At 41.2% G+C, this 24,632-nt stretch overlaps 1 long non-coding RNA gene across 1 annotated transcript; it reads right to left on the bottom strand.

The window, feature by feature from the left end:
- Nucleotides 1-984: 984 nt before the first annotated feature.
- On the bottom strand, nt 985-24,191 carry LOC106723839. The gene is made up of 3 exons (XR_001359562.1): nt 24,179-24,191; nt 4,572-4,575; nt 985-1,101 (listed from the first exon to the last, which is right to left on the bottom strand). It is a non-coding gene; the product is annotated as an uncharacterized LOC106723839 (long non-coding RNA).
- Nucleotides 24,192-24,632: the final 441 nt, after the last annotated feature.

Genomic DNA, 24,632 nt, shown 5'->3' with positions numbered 1-24,632 from the left:
ACACAAAAGTATCTAGTTTCTCCCCCAAGTGAGAATAATACAAACTAAATACCAGCCACATCAATCAATACTTTAAGGTGATAAAGTGAAGGGAGATCCTGATATCACTCAGACTCCAATGATATAGAAGGTTAAGTGCTGAGCCTTTCCTTGGGCATATACCAAGACAAGCTGCTGTGAGGGGACTTCAAAACTACTAGTTCCAAATAGGAACACATATCTGTCATTCTTAGAGACTCTGTTTACATTTTAGCTCTTTTTCATTTATTAATAATGATAACCAAGCTGTGATGGAGTTGATCTTTAAAAGTAATGATTCATTTCTTCATAGTAGTTTTCCTTTTTTAAAATAAAACCTGAGCTCTGAGCAAAATCAGCATAATACTTGCATGGGTGGAAGGTAGTCATCAACTAAGTATAATTTGCAGGTGATCATAGACCCATCACTACTTAAGAGTATTCACCACAAAAAAGGGGGCTCAATTTGAGTAATTTCAAAGCACTTTAAAATAGCCTCACTGAGGAGAAAATTATTTTAATTTAAGCTATTAGTCATTTAGACATGAATCAGATACTTTATGTGTAAGACCTAAATGAAAAAGTTAGTCTCAGGCTGTAGAGGTTTTGAATTGTGTGGTGGGGTGAGCATTGCATATGGAATAGGCAACAGAAGGGTACAGAGGGTTTTTATAGGAAAAAGAGAAGAGTAGAAATGGTAGAGTTGGATTAGATGCTGCATGTGTAGGGCTAAGAGCCACAGTGTTTTAAGAAGCTAGACACAAATGTTAGGATACTGAATATTCCCAGGGAAATAAAAGATTAGTCTATTAAAGAAAAAGAAGAGAGAGAAATGAATCATGCAGTTCTTCCTAATAACTGCATCCCCGTGATTCCTATATTTCTCACTCATCCTAGATAGTGTCTATTAGCAAATCTCATAATCTCTATTTTTTTTAAATTATTGAATTTATTGGTGACACTGGTTAATAAAACTAAATCGGTTTCAGGTGTACAATTCTATAATACATCATCTGTATATTGTACTGTGTGTTCATTACCCCAAGCTAAGTCTCTTTCGTCACCATTTATTCCCCCCTTTACCTACTTTGACCTCCCTTCCCTTTCCCTCTGGTACTCACCATACTGTTGTCTGAGACTATGAGTTTTTGTTTTGTGGGGTGTGTGTGTGTGTGTGTGTGTGTGTTTGCTTAATCCCTTTGAAAGTATAATAATCTCTATTTTAAAATATACCCAGAATCCAACCACTTCTTATTTCCACAACTATCAACCACGCTTTTCTCCTGGATTATTGCAATAGCTTCATCAGTATCCTTGTTTCCATCACTGTCCCCTCAAAGCAAACAGAAAAACCCTTTTAAAAATAAAAGCCAGCATACCGAAGGCCAAGAGACATATGAAAACATGTTCAAAATCACTAATCATCCAAGAGATGCAAATCAAAACAACAATGAGGTACCATCTCACACCTGTCAGAATGGCTATCATCAACAAATCAGCAGACAACAATTGCTAGCAAGGATGTGGAGAAAAAGGAACCCTCTTGCACTGCTGGTGGGAATGCAGACTGGTGCAGCCACTGTGGAGAACAGTATGGAGTTTCCTCAAAAAATTAAAAATGGAGCTCCCATTTGACCCAGTAATCCCACTTCTGGGAATATATCCCAAGAAACTAGAAACACCAATCAGAAAGGATATATGCACCCCTATGTTCAATAGCTAAGATTTGGAAACAGCCTAAGTGCCTATCAGAAGATGAGTGGGTTAAAAAACTGTGGCACATCCACATAATGGAATACTACGCTGCTATAAAAAGGAAGGAACTCCTATCATTTAGAACAGCATGGATGGAACTGGAGAGCATTATGCTAAGCAAAATAAGCCAGTCAGAGAAAGATAAATATCACATGATCTCACTCATTTGTGGAATATAATAAACAACACAAACTGATAAACAAAAATAGATCCAGAGACAGAGAAGCATCAAACAAACTGTCAAACCTCAGAGGGAAGGCAGGGGAGGGGAGAGGAGGGGGTGAAGGTCAACCAAAGGACTTGTATGCATGCATATAAGCCTAACCAATGGACACAGGCACAAGGGAGGTGAGGGCATGTGCTGGGGGGAGAGAGGCAATGGGGGGAAAAGGAGACATATGTAATACCTTAATCAATAAAGAATAAAAAGCCTATATAATAAAGAGGTAATATGCAAATTAACCCTCAAGCCCTCACAAGATGGCTGCCTACGACCAGGCTGGCAGGGGGGTTAGTGAGGGATGACCAAACAACTGAACAAGCAGGCTGCATGGGGTGACTAGGCCAGTGGGGGGGCAGGGACGTGAGGGGCAACCAGGACAGCAGGAGAGGCAGTTGGGGGTGACCAGGCCTGCAGCGGGGGCAGTAAGGGGTGACCAGGCCGGCAGGTGGGTGGCTGTTAGGGGCAATCAGGCCAGCATGCAGAGCTAGTGAGGGGCAATCAGGCTGGTGGGTGGGGCAGTTAGGGGTGACCAGGCAGGCAGGCAGGCAGGTGAGGGATTAGGATCCAGTGGTCCAGGATTGTGAGAGGGATCCCGGACTGGAGAGGGTGCAGGCCGGGCTGAGGGGACCCTGCCCCGTGTACGAATTTCATGCACCGGTGTCGGGAGCCATTAGAAATAACATATACATCTTCAGCTTACAACACAATAGGTTTCTCGCCTCCCCAAGCCAGTTCCTGGGAACCAATTAAGCTTTATGGTTTAGCCTGGAGTTAAAAGATAACCGACCCTCACCTAAGTACACAGCTGTTAAATCTCGGCTAACAAGCACACACCTCCGCTGATAAGCACACAGCCATCCGGAGCCTGCTAAATCTCTAGTGACAGGTTACCGCCCAAAGACCCCTTTACTCACCTCCTTCCTCTACCGCCCATAGACCCCTTTACCCACCCCCCTTCCTCTAGGACAATATAAATTCTACACGCTGTAAAAATAAAGTTGAGGCTTGATCGGAACACTGTCTTGCCTCCATTCTTTCGTGTCCCTTGTTTGTCTCATTCTCTTAGGGTGTCTCTTCGTACCCCCGTTGTTGTCCCGCGGGTCGGGGCACAACGGGCCTCTAGTAAATAAAATAAAATAAAAGCCAGATTGTACCACTCTGTTTAAAACTTTCCAGTGGTTTCTTTTATCTCGCAGAAAAAAATTCTAACATGGCCTCTGAGACTAGCCCCTGGATGTCTCTTGATTTCATCTCCAAACTCGGTTTCCCTGGCCCATTCCACTCCAGGCATTCTGAACTCCTTGCTGGGCACCTAATGTGCCAACAGCTCCAGTCTTCTGAGCCTTTACACTTATTATTTCCTTGCCCTTCTCTAGAAAGCTTCATTTACTTCCTTCCTCACTTGATCCAGATCTCTGCTTATAGGTCACCTTTTTAGTGGATTTTCCCTGAACACCTGGTCTAAAAAGTCACTAGCACTCTAATTCATAACATTCCATCTTTTACCCTAATATAATTTCCCTCATAGCACTTACCACAACGAAACATACACATTTGTTTGATTCATTTCCCGCATTCTCACTGGGAGGTGTGCTACTGGAGAGCTGATACTTGGTCTGTTTTATTCTCTGTTATATAGAGAGCACCTAGAAGAGTGCCTGCCACATAACAGAGGTTCCATAAATGCTTGTTGAATAACTATATGAATTGCATCAGGTCTCAGAAAGGTCCTAGGAATCCTTAGAGAGACATTCTTGCTACAAATGGAGTAAATGCTCAGCATCTTCTGCAATCAGAAGCTGAACCCTTTGTTCTGACATGAGCGTTCATGCTGCTTTGCTATTCTGAGATAAACATCTCCATGGCACATTAAATGCTGGTTATCATAGATTACTTGACAAAATATTTCCATCCAGTTACCTATAATCTTCCTGGGACAATTATCCAATTGTTCTGGTTAACATTAAATCTATCTTCTGTTAAGTGTTTTGCTTTGGCTTTTATTATGTTGAATATATAAGGGGTCATACTAGTAAATTTGTGCCAGACAAATCCCTTTTTGATCTCATTCATAAAGAAAAACAATTTGTGTTCATTCACGACATACCATTCATTTGTGGAGTTTTGAAGTTTCCTATATATTTAATATGATTTTGATCCATTTAGGCTCATAATTTCTTTTGTAGTTAGTCTTTGTAACTGCAAATTCTCCCAGCTTGGCTGATATTTTCATTTGAGTATGAGCTTATTTGAAATCCTACTTTGAGGAAACTATCTTGTAATGGCTTTGTAATATGTCAGTTTGCCTAGGCTGGACTCATTTGTCAGAATTCATCATTCTTTTTCCAGTGAAGGTCAGATACAAGCGAGATCGCTAGATGTGGAGGCTGGAACGGGAGCAGCGGCCATTTTGTAGCTCACACAGGTTGCTGATCTGCTGATTTACCTCATTGTTGTGAAGCAGCAGCTGAGCCTGATCCTCCATCTTCCCCTGATCCTCCCTCAGCTTCTGTGACTCCTAGGCCAACAGTGTGTTTTTAGCTCTGCGACAAAGAGCTCCACTGGGGCTGAATACTCTCCTCACCAAGGAGAGTGGCATAAAGAACTGACACCGATTTTAGCCTTTCCTTATGGGGCTCCAGTCTGCTTGGGATCTTCCATTCCTGACTGCCTTCCCTGTGGACTTGACACCTTAGCATCATACGTCACCTGCTCTCACAATTACATAGGGCAGTGATGGCGAACCTTTTGAGCTCGGCATGTCAGCATTTTGAAAAACCCTAACTTAACTCTGGTGCCGTGTCACATAGAGACATTTTTTGATATTTGCAACCATAGTAAAACAAAGACATATTTTTGATATTTATTTTATATATTTAAGTGCCATTTGACAAAGAAAAATCAACCAAAAAAATGAGTTCGCGTGTCACCTCTGACACGCGTGTCATAGGTTCGCCATCACTGACATAGGGCCAAGTCCATGTCACAAATCTCTCTTAGATAAATAGATCCATATATAGACATAAATATAGATATAGAAATAGTTTATATAGGTGGAGGTGCCAGTGGTACTCAACTTGGGTCAAATTTGCTCCTTAAGGGGAAGTTGACAATGTTTGGAGACATTTTTGGTTGTTACAACTGGGGGAGGGGGCGTTGAAGAATTTATGCTACCTGGTATCTACTAGGTAGAGGTCATGATGCTGCTAAACAAACTGTGGTGTACAGGACAGTCTCCCCAGCCCCCAACAAAGAATTATACAGTCCAAAATGTCAATAATGCCACTACTGAGAAACTCTGATATAAATATAGGTAGATTCTAGTGCTTCTGCTGCTCCAATTAAACTCTACCCAATACAGATTTTGCAATAAAGAGTGATTCCAGAGGAATGGAATCTTAAGAACCAGTTCTTCAAATTGGCTTCGAGTCTACTGGACTCTACTAGTCACCTTATCAAATACAGTGGGGCCTTGACTTACGAGTGTCCCGACTAACGAGTTTTTTGAGATACCAGCTGTCTCTCGGCCGATTTTTTGCATTGAGTTGATAGAGTAATTTGAGTTAACGAGCTCGGTCTCGGAACGAATTAAACTCGTAAGTCAAGGCCCCACTGTACTTATAAAAGGTAAGGTTCTAGATGACCATGTATTTGACGACTTTGAACATTTTAGTCAAACTAAAGAGCACAATGAAATTGGATAGTTGCTCTTCACTGTGCTGCAGAAAGTAGGGAAATGATGAGCTTAGGGATTTGAATTCTCTGCTCAGTGACCTTGTAAAGGATCTGATAGTTTCTATGACTGGCCTGAAAAAATTCCTTATCTTCTGTAGTCATAGGGCCAAGATTTCTGAAAACCAAACCTGCCAGGGTTCTTGTTCCAGCATTAAGGAGGGTTCAGGAAATCTGGAGAAGGCTGTGCGTAGATTAATAAAGAGTCCAGAGATGAAATATAATTTTGAAAGGCATTGGGGGTCAGAGGAGCCTAGCTGAAGGAGCTAAGATCTGAGTTCTTAGGTCTTAAAGTCTAAGGTCTTAAGGCAGTGGTTCTCAACCTTCCTAATGCCGCGACCCTTTAATACAGTTCCTCATGTTGTGGTGACCCCCAATTTCATTGTTACACATTGAACATAATTAAAGCACAGTGATTAATCACAAAAACAATATGTAATTATATATGTGTTTTCCGATGGTCTTAGGCGACCCCTGTGAAAGGGGCTTAAGGTCTAAGGTCTCCTTGTCTCAGGACCCCATGCTTTTTATTAACACAAATTATCCTGAAGCGAGGTGGAGATATACACTTCAAAGGGTCAGGGTTTCCTACAGAGTCCATTGTCAGAATGGGGGAATTAGCCTACGGCTGTTCAGGTGTTTGGCCAGTAGGAGGCAATAACATGTAGATTAAGATGCCTTTTAGCTGTCTGGCAGCCAACACAATCAATTTAAGGCATCCTATTCAGGTTTGGGGAAATGCCTTCAGCCATTCCCAGATTCAGCTCTACTGTCATGCTGGAATTTGTCTCCGGCACAAACCTAGCATCTCTCTCTTCCAGGGGCCAAATACTGCAAACTAAAATCTCAATTTTGAGGCATCTCTGTTAATAAAGTTAAGGCATTGGTTGAGAAATTGAGATCCTGAAAAACTGGCACGGGGATATATCAATCTGGGGACCTTTGACTTTGAAGTTCTGCTGAGCCTTCTTTGTCAGTAGAAGCAGCTCTTCCACCCCTGCCTGAGATGGTTGATGCTTCTTTGTCTGAGAACTTTTCATGGCCTATCCTGAGGCAGTTGCCTCATAAGGCACCATTGATCCTCTTCAGGACCTATTCCCACCACTCCTCTTCGCTTCTACACTCATAACTAGAGTTAAGTCCCAGCAGGCCCCAAAGGGTAAAGTACAAAGTGTGACAGATGAGGACCTGCTACGCACACCAAAAGAATTACATGATTTTTGCCAATTTATATAGTCAGAAACCTGAGGAATATGTGTGTGAATCAATCTTAAAGATAAGGTGTCAAGGTGAAAGGAACAGAAAAGTTGAATCAGGCCAAATTTATTGATATGGGCCTGTATTAGTCAGTTTGACCTGCCAAAATACTATAGACTGCCAACAATCCCAGAAATGTATTTTCTCACAGTTCTGGAAGACTGAAGTTCAAGATCAGGTGTCAGCATGTTTGATTTCTGGTGAGACACCTCTTCCTCCTTGCTGTGCCCTCATGTTGCCTTTTGTCTATGCACACACGGAAAGAGAGGGAGAACTCTCTAGAGCAGCGGTTCTCAACCTGTGGGTCGCGACCCCTTTGGGGGTCGAACGACCCTTTCACAGGGGTCGCCTAAGACCATCAGAAAACACATATATAATCACATATTGTTTTTGTGATTAATCACTATGCTTTAATTATGTTCAATGTGTAACAATGAAATTGGGGGTCACCACAACATGAGGAACTGTATTAAAGGGTCGCGGCATTAGGAAGGTTGAGAACCACTGCTCTAGTGTCTCTTCATTTTCTTGCAAAGATCCCAATACTAACAGATTAAGAGCTCATCATAAGTGAAATTACGATATCACTTAATTTTGTCTTTTTAGAGGGGATTATAACTTGTATTTGGGGGGGACATAATTCAGTCCATATTTGGGCCTACTTAGAAAAATTCCATATTTATATTTTAGCTTGAGAGATTTGAAATGGCTTTAACATTTTACTTGGCTGTTTGGATGAAACACAAACCCAAAGGTGATCCAAAGTAAATGAAATTGAAATGCCAGAAGTTCTTTGGTATATTATAAAGGAAGGTATCTAAATGCTTAGGGATATTAAAATGTCAAAATGGCTTTATCATCTAACATCTGCATCACCCTGAGATGGTTCTGAGAACATGCCTTCTACCCTGGCTGTGAGAAATAAATCTGTAAGGGGATCCCCAGCATCCTTGATAAGCGTTGTGCTGGTTATTTAGTATAGATCAGAAATTATAGTGGAGATTGCTACATAGAAGTGAAATCCCTAAGTACAATGAGAATTATGAAATCCCGGAATGATAGGGGCCAAGTAGCAGTATTTAATTGTTGTTGTGGGTTGAATCATGTCCCCTAAAATAATATGTTGAAGTCATAACTCCTAGTACCTGTGAATGTGACTTTACTAGTATTTGGGAATTGGGTCTTTTCGGATGTAATCAAGCTAAGGTCATTCTGAGTTAGAATAAGTACTAATTTATGACTTGCATACTTAAAAGAAGAGGGAAATTTAGACACAGGGGGAATACCATGTCATGATGAAAGCAGAGATTTGAGTGATGCCGCTGAAAGCCAACAAATGCCAATAATTGACAGTAACCATCAGACATTAGGAGAGATGTATGGAATAGATTCTCTTTCAGAGATTCCAGAAAGATCCACATTTTCTAACACCTTGACTTCATACTTCAAGACTCCAGTCAGTGAGAGAATAAATTCTGTTGTTTTAAGCCATGTAGTTTGTGGTATTTTGTTGCAATAAACCTAGGAAACTAATATGATCATCAAAGACAAAATGGGGTGGTTACTGTAATGGACAGCAAAATCAAATCTGTAGTCAGAATAGTCTGACTCACAGTGATCATTAGTGTTGACTAATTGATCAGGGTGTTCCTAGAAAAGAAATGGATGGGCAGTTTACTAAATTCTCAGTTAATCTGTATAAGTAGAATAGGTATAGGCCTACTACAGAAGTCTGACTTGAATCCCCCAAAACCATATGCCCTCAATCAATTCCTAGAATCTTTTGAAGGGGAGAATGGGTCCCTTTGAGAAAATGAAATATTATGCTGTCATAAAAATTATACTATTGATCTCCTTCTTAGCCTTTCCTAAAGGAGCCTGCAGCCATTTATCATTTATCAGGCTACTGAGCATTTGGAAATGGGAAATAATCAGATTTTGAGGGAATTACTGAACACTGGCTCTGAAGTTACACTAATTTCTGGAGACCTGATATATCACAATTGTCCACAAAGTGAGAGTAGAGATTTACAGGTCAGGTGATTTGACTCAACCCATCCCACAATATCCCAGTGAGTATCCATAAACAAATGATGAGATTATTTCTCCATTTTCAAAATGTATATTCTAGTATAATTTAAATAGATATATTCATCAACTTCTAGAATTATAGCATTGGTTCTCTGATACAAGAGAGAGGACTATTATGGTAGGAAAGGCCAAGTGGAAGCCACTAAAACTGCCTCTAACTATAAAAATAGTAAACCAAAATCAATACCACATTCTCGGAGGCATTTTTGAGATTTGTGCCACCATGAAGGCTTTGAGTGAGGCTTTGAGTTAGTAACTTGTTTCTAACAAATGTAAGGGGTATTTTGGTCAGTAGCCATAAGCAGCAGTAACAATCTTCAAAGTCTCAGTGGATTAACACAACTTTTTTTCTTATATTATACTAGAGGCCCGGTGCACGAAATTCGTGCACTGGGGATGGGTGGGGGGTCCCTTAGCCCAGCATGTGCCCTCCTGGGGCCGGGAGGCCTCTCGGCTCCGCTGATCCAGGAGGTCAGGAGGCCTCTCGGCTCCCGGGGTGGGGAGGCCTCTTGGCTCCGCTGATCTAGGTGGCCGGGAGGCCTCTTGGCTCCGCTGATCCCCGGGCCTGGAGGCCTCTCTGCTCTTCGGCTTCAGGGCTGTTTGGCTTCGCTCTACCGCTTGGAGCCTGAGTATGCAGATTAACCGCCATCTTTTAGCTTCTATAATTAAAACATTGTATCTTTTGGAGCTGTTGCTTCAGGAGCTCAGAGCCCCGCAGCTGCATGGGGGAACCTTGGTTTCCTCTATCGCTGGGGCAACCAAGCATCCTGTTCTCAGCTGCCTGGCTGCCTGCTGCCATCTTGGCTGACAGTTAATTTGCATATACTCACTGATTAGCCAATGAAAAGGGTAGCGGTCGTACGCTAATTACCATGTTTCTCTTTTATTAGTGTAGATGTTGGCTATAATAGCTCTGGGTTGGCTTTGGTTCCTTTCTATGTATTGTCTTTATTTCAATATCTAACCAGCAGAAGTAACCACTATTTGGGAAATACTGTTGACATGGCAGAATTGGCCAATGGCTCTAAAGTATCTGCTTATACATCATATGCAATCATTTCTGCTTATATTTTTGACCAGTGTCAATAAAAACCCAATCCTTGTGTCAACAAGTCAAGAAAAATTTACCACAGGAAGGCATTTTGAATCATGTGATGTTGAGCAGAATTATATAATCTTTTAGAAAAAATATAGAAGTCAAACCATATTTCTGAATCTGAAAAAATATGCAATCTTCCACAGAGTGTACATTAAATCAGTGTGTTTTAAAGTCCTTATATTTTCTGGGATGTGGGAAAACATCTAACATATTAAACCTAATACATAAAGAATTCATTTTGTAATCTCCAGAGTAATCTTGAAGAAAATAAAGGAATATATAGATAATAAGCTAATGGAGGAAAAATTGAATAAAATGATAATATTTTATCAATTTAAGAAGAGCAAATAAAGACAGAAAAATATATGGAACATGGAGAAAAGCAAGTATGATAGTAGATTTGAACACAAATATACAGGCATACCAAGTTTTATTGCAATTCACTTTATTACGTTTTACAGATATTGCTTTTTTTTACACCAGCAAAAGCATGACTCTGAAGATTCAGATGATGGTTGGCATTTTTTATCAATAAACTATTTTTTAATCAAGGTATGTACATTTTTTAGATATAATGCTATTGCAGTTAATAGACTACAGTATGGTGTAAGCATAACTTTTATATGCACTGGAAAACTAAAAAAAGTATGTGAACCACTTTACTGTGACATTTACTTTATCATGGTAGACTGGAACCAGAGCCAAAATGTCTCTGAGATGTGCCTGTATCAGTAACTACATTAAATGTTAATTATATAAATCTTCCAGAGATTATAAGACTGGATGAAAAAAACAAAGCACAAATGCATTCTACTTATAAGATACACACCTTAAAAATAAGTATACAAGAATTTTGAAAAGTAAAGGTTAGAAAAAATACATACAACCACTTACCACAAGAAATCTGGTATAATTGGACTAATATCAGACAAAGCAAACTTTTAGGCAAAACATTTATAATAAAATAAATATTTCATTATGATGAAAGGGTTAATTCACCAGAAATATATGACAGTTCTAGATCTGTATGTGTGTCCTAAAATATACAAAACAAAAGGTGACAGGACAAAATGAAGCAATAGCCAAATTCCAAAGAATTATAGTAAACTTTAATTCACCTTTCTCAGACACTGACAGAAAGCTAAATGTGTGTATTACATTATTTAACTCTTCTATAAACTTGCCAGCATATTTTCTACTTTTCCTATCAGTTAATTTGAGTGCAACATATTGAAGTGTGGCTTTCCCCTTCCATATCTTTTATAATTTTACTGCCTGGTGCAGAGCTACCCCTTGGATCACTACTCCAGGTCACTAAGAGCCCATCAGCCAGGCCTGCGCCCTCTCACAGTCAGGAGTGGGCCTAAGCTAGTAGGCAGACATCCCCCAAGGGGTCCTTAGCACTGCTGTGGAGGCGAGAGAGGCTCCTGCCACTGCTGCTGTGCTCACCAGCCATGAGCTCGGCTTCTGGCTGAGCGGTGCTCCCCCTGTGGGAGTGCACTGACCACCAGGAGGCAGCTCCTGCTTTGAGCGTCTGCCCCCTGGTGGTCAGTGCACATCATAGCAACCGGTCGTTCCACCCTTTGGTCGATTTGCATATTAGCCTTTTATTATATAGGATATAGTTGATCTAGGAAAAGTAAATAAAATGGATAATAATAATGTAATTTTTAGTTTTCCTTACATTTCTGTTTTATGAATGATAACAATGATATCTGATTTAAAAATATTTATAGATGTTACATCTCCATTATACACTGAGCAGGTGCTAATTAGAAATTATGTTTGATCATGAGTAACAGATATATCCTTCTAAATAGTAGTTTAAGGCTGATGAAAGGTTTATTCTCTCACATAAAAATGTCTGGAGATATGGAGGCCAGGACTAGTAAGAAGGCTCTTTAAATTCATTAAGAGCAAGTCAAACTACTTTATCTATGAGTAGAAATCACAAAACAAAGAGGAAAAACAGCCTAGCCCAAGTGGTTCAGTGGTTGAGTGTCAATCCATGAACCAGGTCAGTTAGATTCCCAGGTCGCTGGTTCCATTCCCAATGTGGGGCGTGCAGGAGGGAGCAGATCAATTATTCTCTCTCATCATTGATGTTTCTCTCTCTCTCCCCCTCTCTCTTCCTCTCTGAAATCAATAAAAACATACTTTTTTAAAAGACAGGAAATACACAATAAAAATGCAAATTAATGATGTGTATTACAACAAGCATGACTTAAAGACTAAGAGTTAAAAACAAATTTGTCTATAATTTAAAAAATGTACGGGCACTGCAATCTTGTTTAAAAAAGACTTAGAACAGGAGATGGAAAATGAGCTGTCAATGCAAAAGTATATGAGAAATAAATATTAGAAGAAAATGAAAATGTTTCTAGAGGTAAATGTCAAATTGGATGGCATTATTACTAGAGTAAACAATATTTGAACCCACAATTAGGAACATGGAAGGCAGACTTCAAAAAAGAGCCACATAACAAGAAATTTGATATAAAATTATTATAAGAAGATGATAAATATGAAATAGGAATGAAAGAAAAGGGGAACAAATAAGATAAAAATGGGTATTCAAGAAAAAAATGGGTATTCAAGGATTTAATAGAAGTGCTTTTGAAATAAATTTTTGACTCATTAATCTGGTCAGGATTTAGTTCAGATTGAGTTTTGCTGTTGCTCCGGTTGGTTGCCGGCTGGTTACCACTGGCTTCCTATTTCTCTAGCATCACTAAGTTCTGGGTTTTCTCAATGCCCCTACTCCCACCTCAGTTTTCAGCCCTCCCTATGCCCTGTGCCACCTGTGCCACAGAAGGGCTCTCTCTCTCTCTCAAGCTGTTCTCCCTCCTCCAGAGGTGGCCTGTGGCTGCTTGTTACTTGGTGCTTGCCAGCCTGGTGGCCCAGGATGGTTGGTCCAGAGGGTTCTGCTGCCCTGGTTCAGGCTTCACCTCCGGCAGGTCGTGTGCCTGGGTCCTAGGGTGGGGATTTTTCAATGGCCTTGTGCTTCCTTCCTGTGGCACCGCTTGTCTACCTGTGTCTGTGACAGGTCTTACCTGTCCTCCAGCCCGCAGACCTGTGATGCAGGATTTCTCAACTTGTTCCCCATTACAGACATTGGGGGCTGGGTCAGTCTCTGTTGTGGGGCTGCCCTGGGCATTGCAGGATGCTCAGCAGCATCTCTGGCCTCTACCCACCAAATGTCCATAGCACATCCCTCCCCCCAAAATGTCTCTGGACCTCAACAGATGTCCCCTGAGGGGCTAAATGTCCTGCCTCCCAGAACCGCTGCTCTAACAGGATCCTGGGCCCATGACTGCTTCCTACCCACCTGCAGAAGGGAACAGCCTTTTCTTCCCCGGCCCCTGCTGAACCCTTGGGGCAAAGAATGGGCTAGAATGGGCTGCACCTGCCCCAGCAACTGAAGGACTTTCCTCCTCCTCCTCCTCCTCCTCCTCCTCCTCTTCCTCCTCTTCCTCCTCCTCCTCCCCCTATTCTGCTTCTTCTGGGGAGGGTCTGGGTGGAGCTGCATGCCTTCCCTTGGCAGAGCCCCCTTCCCACCCTGAGGGAAGCTCTCTCAGGTCTCCCTCCTGAGCCCTGGGGGGTCTGTGGGGAAGAGCGCACCAGTGACCTTGCAGCACCCAGGGTCCCTCTTCTATCCATGCTGCCGGCCCTCACTCAGCCTTTGCAAGTTTGGTACAAACAGCAGCACGGTGCTTCCCGCCTGCTGACACTTGTATGTGCCCAGACCAGGGATTGAGCCCACAAACTTAAGATATTGGGACGATGCTCTACCCAACTGAGCTACTCAGCCAGAGCAGGGAATATATTTTAAGCAAATAATCAGGTAAGTGTACAAAGATGGGTCTACAAGGAGATTCATGGTGTCTTGATAATGTCCAAAAACAGGGGAGTTGTTAAATAAATCATCCTATAGTGAGACTCTGTGCAATCATTAAGAATGATGTATGGAATCCTGGCTGGTGTGGTTCAGTTGGTTGAGCATTGTCTTGTTCCATTCACGGTCAGGCACATACCCAAGTTCCGGGTTCAAAACCCAGTCGGGTGCATGCAGGAGGCAACTGATTGATGTTTCTCTCTTTCCTTCCCTCTCTCCATCCCCCTCTCTCCCTTTGTGATTAAATTAGGCTAACTGTTTCCTAGGAAAAATTACCGGTGAAGTTACTGATATTCAAAGATTAAGAAAAAAAGTAATTTAAGGTAATCTTGGGAAAAATACAGTCTACAAAAGAGAGAATAATTATGCTACTCTGAGATTTCTCTACAGGATACTCCTTAACCAAGATTACTAGAAGGATTCAAAACAGTAATGTAATTATACTAATCCTTGGATTGACATCTGGGCATTCGTAAATTTACTAAAACTATGTTCAAAATATTGTTTGTGCACATATGTAAATTTTTGTAGGATGAGAACAATAGGAGGGATACAAAAATTTGATATATTTTATGAATCAAAATCCAACCTTTAATCCTAATCTGACCATACTCAGAGTCAGGAGACTTAACAATTCTACATTTTCACTCAAGTTGTACCTGATCTGGGAAGTCCAGTTGAACTAAGAGTCCCAGAGATGAAACAGCTAGTTCAAACTTGTTTTATTAACAACTAATGTGCTAATTATAACTAGTATATTACCCTGTTGGCAATGGAATCTTAGTTTGAAACTGCCAATAGAGTTGAAATGCCTCAGAAATAAATAACATATTGACCTTAACAAATAGACAGTCAGATATTTCTCCAGCAAAATTGATTTATTCAGGAACAACACAAAGAATTGCAACTCTGAACATGGGGCCTAATGGCAAACCACAAGTACGTCCAGAAAAACAGAGAAGAATGCTGTGTATGGACTTGGGAGAGGCTGTTGTAAACAAACAGCCTTGGAGGAAACAAAGTTTGAAGTATAGTGACTTTTTATTGGCTGATTTATAGCAGTCTTCCATTAGCTAAGCTGTTACTGGGCAAGAAGGCATCTTCTCTTCCTCCTGCTGAGGTAGTAAAGTAGTATCACTTCCTGTCAAAGATACAAGGTACCTCTCTTCTTGTTGGAGTTAGTAGTGTGTGTTGAGTGACACTTGTGTGAGAATTCTCTCTTCTAGCCTGTCTCCATTTTAAATAAGATTTCTGTTTATTAATCTTTATGGTATCTCCCTAAACTTCCAGGTAACTTATTCTTTGGGTAAGATGAAAGAAGAACTGTTTTTAAACTTCAACTCTGGAAATGTTGTATGAGGGTCCAACCTATTTTACTTCATAGTGGAGCTCTCAAAATTAATGTTTATAAAGATTTGTAGATTCAGAAATGAAAAGTATATGACAAATATGATAATTATGATTAGTTTTAAAGAAAAAATATCATCTACACTCCTTAAAAATAGGATCAGTTGTATGAAGAACAAAAAAATCTACCTATAGTAAGAAAAGAGGCATGCGGTACTATAAATACACTTATTTACTGCCCTTTTGTTATTTGTCTTCTGAGTCAGCTTCAAGCCGTGAGAATGATAACATATACTCAGGAAAATATGGGAAGGATTAATGTCAGCACATATAATTTCCTTTATTAAATTGGTGCCAAAATTTCCATTTAAAAGCACATGTTCTCATAACTGGAGAGAATTCAACTGTGTACCTTGAGATCAATCTATTATTATATGCCAACTACAGTGAAAATAAAGGAATGCTATCCTCTAGTTAGAAAAAAATCAATTAACTGAGCAGCTCACAATTCTTAGCCATTACTAATCTTTCCACCGAGCCTCAGCAGGATTTTTTTTTAGAAATATGAACTTTTGCCAGCCATTATCCCAGTCTCCCCAGCATATGACATCCAGTAATGCAAGGAAAAAAATGAAGAAAGAAAAGATTTCTCTATACATCAGTGGTTATTGATATATTTTTCTGGAAGACAAAAGGATATTCCTTTACAAACAAACATCTTTTTCTAATAAGTGGCTATAACTATGAAATAAATTGTTTTTGAAATGTACACTGACTTTTAAAAACAGCTAGTTTAGCAGTGTGTGTGTGTGTGTGTGTGTGTGTGTGTGTGTGTAGATAGAGTTGGAGAATAAAAATAGTTGTTTTTTTCCTAAAGAGAGCTAGGTAAATATTATGAAATATGTCAGTTGTAAAAAGAGGCAATTAAGCCTCAAATTTGATTTTATCCAAATAATTTTTCACACTAACAAGCATGTTGCTTTTCAGAGCAGGCCTTAGAAGTTATTGTGCTAGTGTAATCTTTTGCAGATTCCTCAAAATCATCAGAGTAGTCTCATTCTTCTCAAAGGGCAAAAGTAGAAATATAAACTAAAGAAGAGTTTAAGGAGCAATTTAAATACGGGAATATATTTTTATATTCCCATAGTTGTACATTAAATAATGATACATTAAATTTATTTTACTGGTAATCTTGTGGAGCTGAAGATATGCAATCAATGGGAGGATAATTATTTGACAGTAGAAAAACTTGACTTTTATTCAATAAATATTAATGAATGAGTGCTATGTACCAGGCACTTTTATAGGCACTACGCATATTGTGGGCACATAATTAAGCTCATTTCCTCATAGAAATTGCATTCTAGAAGAAATAGGCAATAAACAAGTAAATAAAATTCCAATAAGGATGAAGAAAATATTAAAAGGTAATGTGACTAAAGCAAGCTAGAGATAAGGGTTGGCTACTTTATTATATGTTAAGACAAAGCTATGTTGAGAAAGTGACATTTGCTTTAAGGCCTGAATGATGAGAAAGGATCAGCTATTTGAAATATCTGGAGCTGTGAGTTCTTGGTAGAGGGAATAAAAAAATCAAAAGCCCAATGTTTGAAATAAACTTATAATCAAAGATCAGAAAGATCAGTGTGGCTGAGATTTTGTGAGCTGGAACTGGTTCACATTGGGCCTTAGATACAATGACAATGAATGGGAATTTTATTTTAAGTACATTGGAAATTCGTGAAAGGGTATTCAGCTAGGGAGAAACATAATATGACATGTTTTTTAAAGATCAATCTGATAGTTATATTAAGAGCAGGAATGGAAGGAGCAAGTCCAGTTAGGAAGTTATGCTAGAACAGAGGAGAGATGATGTTGGCTTGTTCCAGAGAAGTATCTGTGAAAGGTGCTTATACTGGAAATGGAAAAAATGGATAAATTTGGGGTATATTGTGGGAATATAGCCAACAGGAATATTTTCATTAAATTTAACTGAAGGAAAAATTTAAAAAATTAAAATACCAAATGAAATTTAAACTGTCTATCCTTCACAGCTGTATAGAACAGAAATAATCATTTCTTTAAGACAAAGTAGCACACAGTTAATTAATAGTTTAACCGAAAGTTATTTAATTTCAAGCTTAATTAAATAAGATTGATAGAAGTAAAACCATCTTGAAATAATGAAATGTCTATACCACATAATTATGTAAACATATATGGATTAATGGCTAACCACATATTCTAGAACAGAGGTTTATCTACATAGTTTTTAATTTTAGTAGCCATTACTATTTGATTCCAATGCTTTCAAATACATGTATGGCAAGTCATTTTGTTTAATAAGACAAATATTTTCCCTATATTCTTTCTTTACTGTTGACACTATTTCGGATGTCCATCATTTCCCCCCTCTTTGCCCACTTCCACTCAGCGCCCCCTGCCCCTGGCCTTCAACATACTGGCTACCCATATATGTTCTTTAGATAATATCTTCACCTTCTTTTATCCAGCCCCACCCCCACATCCCTACCCTATGAGATCTGTCAGTCTGTTTATCCATGTCTCTGGTTATATTTTATTGGTCAGTTTATTTTGTCCATTGGATTCCACATATAAGGGAGATCATCTGGTATTTGTCTTTCTCTGACTGGCTTATTTCGCTTAGCACAATACTCTCCAGGTCCATCCATGCTGTCTCAAAGGGTAAGAATTCCTTTTTTTTTTTTTTTAATAACCATGTAGTATTTTACTGTGTAAATGTTCCACAGCTTTTTTTATCCACTCATCTACTGATGGGTACTTGGGCTGTTTCCAGATCTTAGGTATTGGAAATACCACTAGAGCTCAGAATTTGGGTCTGCCATGGGTCTCACGCTTTGAATGTTCCTGCTCTGAGCCACTCTCCCTTCCCTGCCGGGGCTGACCGGCAGACCCTGAGCAGCGAATGAACAGATTGCCCTGACACAGGTTTCTGTGAAAGAGAGGGCTAAGGGACTTTTACTTTAGAACTAAAAAGCAGTCCTGTTCACCTGCCTTCTTAGGTTTTTTATTGTAACAACAGCTTGAGCTCAAATTAACCTCTGGATACAATCAGCAGAGTAAGTATCCTTGAGAAAGTATATGCTTCTACAAGGTCGGGTCTTTAAAGACTAAACATAGAGATTCCAGCAAAACACCCCGGGAGGTGGCGGGGGGGGGGGGATAGGACTTCTTAGGAAAAGTCAAGGTAGGGGCTGGCGCCTTTGGCAAGGTCCCCTCAGAAGCCCCGACCTTTCAGAGGATCCTCCTTACAGACATTCCAACCAAGTCCCGTGCTTCCCCACACTTTCCCATGGAGCTGTGCTCAAGTGGGGTATCCAGGACTTGACAGGATTCAGTCTCCCATTAAAGGTGGTGCCTGCAGCCTGCAGGAGGGAGGCAGACCCTACCTCTCCTTCCCAAGGTATCATGGGCTGAACTCACAGGGGAGCTCTGTTCTGACTCCCCGCAATGCAGCCACAGAGCCCAGCACTTGCCTGTCAGACTCCCAGACAGAAGCTTCACCGGGACACCCAGTCCCCAAAACCCAGCTCTGTGTGGCTCTCCTGCTCCTTCATGCCACCAAGCCAAGCAAGAGAGGCCCAAAAATCAGCTTTGCCGGGCACTCAGATCTCTCCGCAAGACTGGTCACAGCAGGGCTGGGCTAAAATTCCCAGATCCACCCAGGCTCTAAGCAGGCTGAAAGTCCTGCTCTCCCGTGCTGTCAAACCGAGCAAAGTGGGACTAAATTCCCAGCCTCGGTGCCAGGGAATCCAGCATGATGGGACAGATCAAGTTCATCAGGTGGGAAGAGGGGCGCCACCTGGAAACTTCTGGTGGGCGAGACTAACCCTCTTTCCCACACCATACAGTTTAGTCCCTGACTGGCTCTCTGCCCAAAGCCTTTTCAAAGAACAGAGGGCCCCTGACAAATCACTGCTGCGTGTATTGAGCAGACTTCTCCACTGGACCTGACATGGCTGCGCGGCCTCTCTAACAGTCATAGACCGGAGCAAATTTCCCAGGCTGGTGTTGTGACAATACAAGTGCTCCTTTCTTGGGATGGTGTGGTCCAAGTCTCCCAGGGGGACAAAATCCCCACTGATTCCTACTTCCATATGCTACAAAGCTCCCTTTCCTGTCTCTGTTGCTCTGGGTTGGGGAGCCCTGCATGGAATTGAGACCCCACAGTCCTAAGGGGAAGGATTTTGCATGTGGATATCTCTCCAGCTTCTCAGCCACTGCACCTGTGTGAGGGAGTTCACCCTCTCGGAGTCTCTGCGCCTTCTACCAGTTTCTTCCTGGCTTCTTCTGTGCTTCTTGGTGGTATTATTTCAGATAAGCCATACTTCACCTGGTTTTGCAAGTTGATTGTTCTGTAGTTTAGCTGCAAATCCAGTACAGGGTTGGAAACAAGTGGACAGAGCTTCCAACTACTCTATAGCCATCTTGGGATCTATTCCCTGCATTTTTATTACTATTACTAGAGGCCTGGTGCAGGAATTCATGCATGGCTGGCAGGAGGGGCTGGAGGAGGTTGGCCGGCTGCAGTGCGCGACATAGCGACCGGTCATGCCAGTCATTCCGGTCGCTTGGCTTTTATATATATATAGATTTTTACATATCAATATTCTGTTTTTATAAGAGGCATAAACTTTAGCAGAACTGTACATGATCTGGGATTTAAGAGGTTTGTGTTCAGTGCTGTTTAGGTATTTTGGGGATCCAGTTGGAGGAACATTATCTTCAGTATGGAACTTTCAAATTGATTGCATCACCTATTGATGACAGACCTTGATGAAAGAGCTCCATGTTCTGATCCTGTGTGGGGAGGCAGAAAGACAGAGGTTCTGAGAGCAAATGCTGACATCAGTCGTTTATTCTTATACTCAGATCCACATCTCTACAGCTTCTAGGTTGTCTGACCTTGGTCATGTAATTTATGTTTCAGATTCCGGTTTTCTCATCTAGAAAATAGGGATGATGTTAAGGATTTACATCAAAGGGCAGTTATGAGGATAAGCTAGATAAAAAAATCTCTAACACTCGTATCGGTGGCTGACAGTAAGTACTCAATAATGTTGAACATTATTATGCAGAAATTTGATAAAGAATGATCTCCTGCTTCTACTTTATAACACAAGTAATTTCCGCGATCCTTCTTTATTTCAGTTCTTGCTATCAGTATGCTGTGAAAACCACGTGGCTGCACTAGTGTCATCTTCCAGTCCTGAGCAGGCACTGACACAAAATGGTTAAAATGGTTATCTGAGCCTTTGAGCAGCAGATTGTCTCACAGACAGCAATTCACAATTCACAATTGCCATGGCAGCAACTCAACAGGCAGAGCTCTCTCTCCATCTTGATGTTGTGAAATGAGGTATTCATTTATATGCATGCGTATACTACCTTTTTTTGGTTTTACCTTACATCCCCTATAAAGCCATACTCAAATTTTCTTTATTCAGTGTTGGAATTAGGAAGGGAGGAAGGAATGGTGTTGAGAGGGCAGAAACACATTTGGTTCTAGAAAGATAGAATGACTAACTTGGATATTCAGCATCGAGTTCTCTCTTTTTTTTAAAATAGCGCTTGGGTGTGGTCCTTAGCTAAGTCCACTGTGCTTTTCTCTCATTATATTTAAAAGGGAACTTTCAGTAGAGGTTGATGTCTTTGGCAATTTTAACAAAAAGGAGCCCAACGTAGGTGGTAGGGACAGAGGATTTTCAAAGGAGCCAAAAAATGAACTGAGAATTCACAAGTCTTGCCATGGCCTCTCCTCCTAATTAAGGTGATGTAATCTAAATAAGCTGTGTTAGGTGCAAATAAAAAGATCCAGGGGGTATTACTACATAGTGTAGTAAAGAAAACACATATTCAAATAAATAATAGAGCAGATGTAAAATCATAAATTCCATTATAGAAATTTCCAGGCACTGCTGGGGACTCTGCTCAGGGACCCCCAGATTGCTTTGACCATTTCTGTGATCCTCTCCCCAGTTTTCGGATGGTTTTGCCCACAGTGTTCATGTTCTTACCAGAGAACTCCCCTTGTCCATTAAAGCCACTTTGCCTTGATATACTTACAGCCTGAAATGCCTGGAAGTTTTTATATTTCAGAGATGAGGGCTTAGCCAGTGAAGGCAGGGAAGGGGGAAATTCTAGCTTTCTTGCGTTGGGTCCAGAAAAAGTCCAAGTTTTAACTTACACTCCAGAGCTCCCCTTCAGGATCAGACTGACGCTGGGGCTTCTTCCCCTTCTGTGTCCTACTTCCTCACTCCCTTACCAGTTTTTCCTGGGAACTCTTCCTTCATAAATCACTTGCACATAAAACTTCATTTTTGCATCTGCCTCTGGGTGAACCCAACCTAAATCATAAAGATACTAGAGGCCCAGTGCATGAATTAGTGCACAGGTGGGGTCCGGCCAGCCCGCCCCGATGGAATCCAATAGGGGCTGGCCCAGTGGGGGAGAAGTTACCATGGGCGGTTGGCCATCCCTGTCCCTGATCAGGGTTCAGGGAGTAATTGGGGGCAAGTCTGGCCAGGGGGAGGGGCCAGGCCAACCATGGGGACGGCCACAGGAAGTTGAAGTTGAGAGGGGTGCTGATAGGGGCCCCCATCATGCCAGTTGGCTGATGCAGTGCACATCATAGTGATTGGTCATTCTGGTTGTTCCAGTCGCTTGGCTTTTATATATATAGATTTTAAACAATTGATGAGAATACTGGGGACAAAGTGAAGAATTTTTAGAGAGGAATATTTCCTGGAATAATGACATTTGATTTGGTTTTTGAGTAATAAACAATCTTTCAATAGAGAGATGGAAGGGAAAGAGACTCTAGGCCAGTGGTTCTCAACCTGTGGGTCGCAACCCCTTTGGCGGTCGAACGACCCTTTCACAGGGCTCGCCTAAGACCATCCTGCATATCAGATATTTCCATGACGATTCAGAACAGTAGCAACATTACAGTTATGAAATAGCAACGAAAATAATTTTATGGTTGGGTCACAACATGAGGAACTGTATTTAAAGGGCCAGAAGGTTGAAACCACTGCTCTAGGCAAAGGATCAGTATTTGCAAAGGCACCATGAACAGAAAGTTTAGGAATGAGAATACAGCCTGAAGTAGGTCATCCTACATGGCTTTCAAGCCTCTTCCCTGCCATACCATGGGCAGTTTATTGGATCTATCTGTGCCTCAGTTTTCTAATCTGTAAAATGGGGATGCTTTTACTTGCCTCTCGGAATATTTTTTTATGAGGGTTGAATAAAACAGCATTTGTAAAGTACTTAGAACAATGCCTGACATAAGGTAAGTACCCCATACAACTTCTTTTTGTTATTGTTACTGTTTCAGGTGATAAGGGCAGTTGGTAGAAACATATAGAGTATAAGCCAGTGATGGCGAACCTATGACACGCGTGTCAGAGGTGACACGCAAACTCATTTTTTTGGTTGATTTTTCTTTGTTAAATGGGGTTTAAATATATAAAATAAATACCAAAAAATATAAATCTTTGTTTTATTCTGGTTGAAAATATAAAAAAATTTCTCTATGTGACACGGCACCAGAGTTAAGTTAGGGTTTTTCAAAATGCTGGCACGCCGAGCTCAAAAGGTTCGCCATCACTGGTATAAGCCCTCTGAGAAGGTAGACCATACAAGCCCTCTGATATGTAATATGTGGTCCTCACACTTCTCCAGAGTCCTGAGAACATGGACAAGGAGCAGCTTAGTAAATGCTTCCTCACCTCCAATAAACATTTAGACCCCAGTTGTGATGATCAGTGAGGACACTCTTACAAGAGCTTGAATTAGAGATAGGAGCAGGCATTTGACTCTACTAATGGGTAAATATGTTTCTCCAGCATATAGTGATTATTTAAATATTAAAGAAAAGAGAGAATCAAGTCATATATTTCTCTAAGACTTTCTTGATAACTGACTGCATTTTTGGAGTAGTCATCCCTCCTACTGTGACAGAAAGCTAAAGTATGGAGAGATGGTGGCAGGAGAAAAAAGTGAAGATGCCAGTCGCCACTGCTTTGAATGTCCAACTGTGAAGAGCCATGGAAGCAGAAATAACTACAGTACAGAGAAAGCTGCAGAACTGGGTATCGGTGGTTTGCGGAGTGAAGCTGTGGGAAAGTCACTAGTGCAGAGGACTGCAGAGGGGAGAGAAAAAGTCGCATTTCCGGGTTACTGTGTGTTGTGGAAATGGATAGCGGGGTGAGACAAATGAGCGCAGACAAGAACACAGTGACTGTCAGAACATCTGCTGAGGGGAAGCAGCTTTTCAGGGCTGCAGAGCTGAGCCTGAGTTTGCAAAACAGGAAAGGAACTTGTAAACACACATTCCAACCATTCGCTGCAGCTATTTCTGAGATCATTTGTTCACGCAAAATTCCAAAGACAGCGACATAGACTCGGTGTGCTGAAGATGGGTGCTCAATTGGGGCTGTGGAAGCAAGCAACTTAGAAATGGTGAGAACTGGGGAGACTTTTATTCTACCAAGCTATCATTTGGTTGAAAATGAGCTAATATTGGTGCTGCATTTTGATTGGCTGAGAGTCTTCTGAAATAATCTACACTAATAAAAGAGAAACATGGTAATTGGCGTACGACCGCTACCCTTTTCATTGGCTAATCAGTGAGTATATGCAAATTAACTGACAAACAAGATGGCGGCTAGCAGCCAGGCACTGAAGCGAGCAGGGAGGCTTGCTTGCTGCAGACTCCAACATTCCCCGCCTCACTTGCCAGCCTCTCAGTTGCAACTCTAAGCAACTATATACTATGTTGCAAATAAGAAGCTAAACAAAACCCCAGAAAAGGGCTTCCATTCAGCCGGGCTCGGACCGCAACATTGTATCTATGTTTTCAGCAGCAAGGCCCCAGAGCTAAAGCTGGCCAAAAAAAAAAAAAAAAAGAGAGAAGAAAACAAGGAGCGGTTGGAAGCTTTAGTCACTCGCCAGCCGGAAAACAGCCCTCAGCCCCTCACCCAGACTGGCCAGGCACCCCAGTGGGGACCCCCACCCTGATCCAGGACACCCTTCAGGGCAAACCAGCCAGCCCCTACCCATGCACCAGGCCTCTATCCTATATAGTAAAAGGGTAATAGGCCTCCCAGCACCGGGATCAGCGGAGCAGCGAGGCTCCCGGCACCGGGATCAGCATGACAGGGGGCAGC

This window comes from Myotis brandtii, unplaced genomic scaffold, assembly GCF_000412655.1.
Source record: "Myotis brandtii unplaced genomic scaffold, ASM41265v1 scaffold657, whole genome shotgun sequence".
NCBI classification, from domain to species: Eukaryota; Metazoa; Chordata; class Mammalia; order Chiroptera; family Vespertilionidae; genus Myotis; species Myotis brandtii.
The sequence above is the reverse complement of the archived record's forward strand: the minus strand, read 5'-3'. Positions and strand labels throughout refer to the sequence as shown.